General features: G+C 26.1%; 1 non-coding gene across 1 annotated transcript; it reads left to right on the top strand.

Moving 5' to 3' along the window:
- The first annotated feature begins 253 nt into the window (after positions 1-253).
- Positions 254-325, top strand: TRNAH-GUG (transfer RNA histidin (anticodon GUG)). The gene has a single exon. It is a non-coding gene; the product is annotated as a tRNA-His (tRNA).
- The last annotated feature ends 2,643 nt before the right edge of the window (positions 326-2,968 follow it).

Genomic DNA, 2,968 nt, shown 5'->3' with positions numbered 1-2,968 from the left:
GTTGTCCCATAAGTTTAGGGAGCCATGTGAAAAAAAGTTACAAGTTTAAAGGGTTGGGTGCCTATTAAGCCTTTTATTTTTTTACCAAGATTTATTACTAAAATATAAAAACATGAGCTTAATATATATTATGGATAACTTTTGAAAGATAAATGGAAGAAACAATACCACGTGATGGAAAAGTAATGTGGGTGAAAAAACAAAATTATACGTTATGTTTTAAGTATCTACACCTACTGTATATCTCATCTTCGTGGCTGTAGTTTAGTGGTAAGAATTCTACGTTGTGGCCGTAGAGACCTGGGCTCGAATCCCAGCAGCCACAAATCTTCCCTTTTTTTTTTGAGTAACATGTAAAATTTACTTTTCAACATAATTTGTTCTCAAATATGTGACATTTGTGCAATATATGTCAAGCTTAATATAGATGATTCAATTCTTTATTAAAATATTATCTTCTTTTTTTTTTTTTTTTTGGTAGAAAAGGAAAAGAAAAACGAATAACAACAAACTACCCAGGAATTAGCCTAGGGAAGCTAACCCCAATCCTATCTTCTAAGAGAAGATGAGAGATGAAACTAGGGGAAACAGGAAGGGTAGTAACGCCTAACGTCCCTTCATGGCCCGCCGCCGCCAAGCGATCAGCAACACGATTCTGCTCTCTAAAAATGTGTCTGAACTCTACGAACTCAAAGGAGGAGCAAAGCCTTATAATAGCTTTGATGAGGTTGCGACTGTTAAGACCCATAGAATGATTCTCAGAAATCATTTTGATTGCTTCCAAATTATCAGACTCCACAGAGAGCCTCTTAACACCCAGCCTTTTAGCAAGATTGATTCCAGTAAGAATAGCCCAGAGCTCCGCAGAAAAGGAAGAACCCAACCCTAAATTCTGGGAGAACCCAGAAAGCCAGACGCCCCCTACATCTCTAAGCACACCTCCAGCCGCAATCTTACCGTTACTGAGGCTTCTAACACCAATGGTTTCAATTTGAGCATAAAAATATTAAATAAATAAAAAATGCCAAAAAAAAAAATATTAAATAAATGGCAATCTTATCCAAGTGTAATTTGTTATTTAGTTAAAATTTTAATTATCACCGTCAATTATTGTAATTCTTTTTTTATGTATATTATTTAAGGAAAAACTAGTCGAAAACCCGTGCGATGCACGAGGTATGAAACTTTTATATAATTTAGATAAATAAATAAATTGACATATTTACTTTTAAATAGTTTTATATCATGCTATAAAAAAATTTATATTATGTATATTTGAAATTTATATATATTTTTTAATGAAAATTCAAATTAAATTAATTTTAAAAATAATTGACTACTTTTTTTTATAGAATTTTAACTAAAGATAAATGATTTATTTATTTTTACAAAATTCAATGATTTGTACTTTTTAGGAATTTTAATACATTTTCATATTCTAAATATTCTGTGAAACAATAATAATAAAATAGCAGATTAATTAAGAAATATATTAGAATATAATAAAAAACCAAAAATTGAATTAAACTATAATTAAAATTAAATATTATATTTACGATACAAAAGAATTACAATATAGGTTAAACAAAAATTGAATTAAAGTACAATTAAAATTAAATATTATATCTACGATACAAAAGAATTACAATCTATGTTAAAATGGAAGCAACATCAATATATTATTCTATAAACTATTACAATCAATACTTTTCTAATGTTGCATATGAAGAAACTTTATCAATTCAATATGTTACATATAAAAAAATAAAATTCGTAAGAATTAGTCACAAATTCATCTTGATGACAATTATTTTGGTTGGATGGAATTTAATGATCACCAAGTATTCGAATTCAATTATTCATTCTGCTACAATAACCCAATATATCTAATTGAATCAGTTTAAGATGATGATTTCTCCTATTTTCATCTCGAAAATATTTCATCAATACATTCGATCAATTTGTTCTTCATTCTTTCACTATATAGAATATCAGCCATACTCTAGATATCACTTATTTGATTTCATTAATATTTTCTAATAATTATATATTCTTGAATTTTGTAAGTAAGAAAAACAAACAAAAGAATTGAAAAAAAAATGAAGGGACGAAAAAGATAATTAGGAGAGAACCATCTTCCTCTCGGGTTTTTTTTTTTTGAAAATAAGAGAGAATGTCGAGACATAAGCGTATATAGAGGAGAGTGAAAATATTTTTTTCCCATTAATTAAACATTTTATTTTTTCTTAATGAAGTATTAAGTCCATAAATTAATTTTAGTTAAATAGAATTAAATCGCAATTGTAACCACTCAGTACAAAAAAAAAACGTTTTATAATTAATGTGTGAAATTAATTATATTAATTAGAATCATTATGCTCAACATTTGAGAATTTCAAGAGATTCAAATAATAATATTTTCTTAATTAATATTTTTCAATAATTTGTCCTATAATCATATTTCATTTTCACCTGTTAAAAACTCTTGAAATACTAACAATTTTGTACGAACCATAATATAATAGTTAAAAATTATATAAGCCAATGTTGCAAAAGCAATTATCTCAATATCCATAATTAATGTACATTTTTAGGATTTTGAGCATCAAAATTTATTTTTATTTACCTTGATTTTGAATTCGTATCTAGCATAATCCACATTCTTCAAGAATAAACATCTTATCAAGCATATTAGACGCTTACAATCTCATTGTCTAGAAAATTGGGAAAAAAATAACTTCCTGATAATAATAATAATAATAATAATAATAATAATAATATAACATAATTTATATTGAAATAAACTTCATTGTAAGTATAATATTCTAATATCTCTTTAATATTTTATTTAATATGTCTCAAATTTCAATGAACAACTATTGTGTGAAACTTTATATCTATTTATACCAAAATGCATAAAAAAAAAATACAATCCATATCAATTAGCTAAACTCAAACTAAAAAAATG

The sequence above is a fragment of the Euphorbia lathyris genome, chromosome 1, assembly GCF_963576675.1.
Source record: "Euphorbia lathyris chromosome 1, ddEupLath1.1, whole genome shotgun sequence".
Taxonomy (NCBI): domain Eukaryota; kingdom Viridiplantae; phylum Streptophyta; class Magnoliopsida; order Malpighiales; family Euphorbiaceae; genus Euphorbia; species Euphorbia lathyris.
This window is presented reverse-complemented; position numbering and strand designations above follow the sequence as displayed.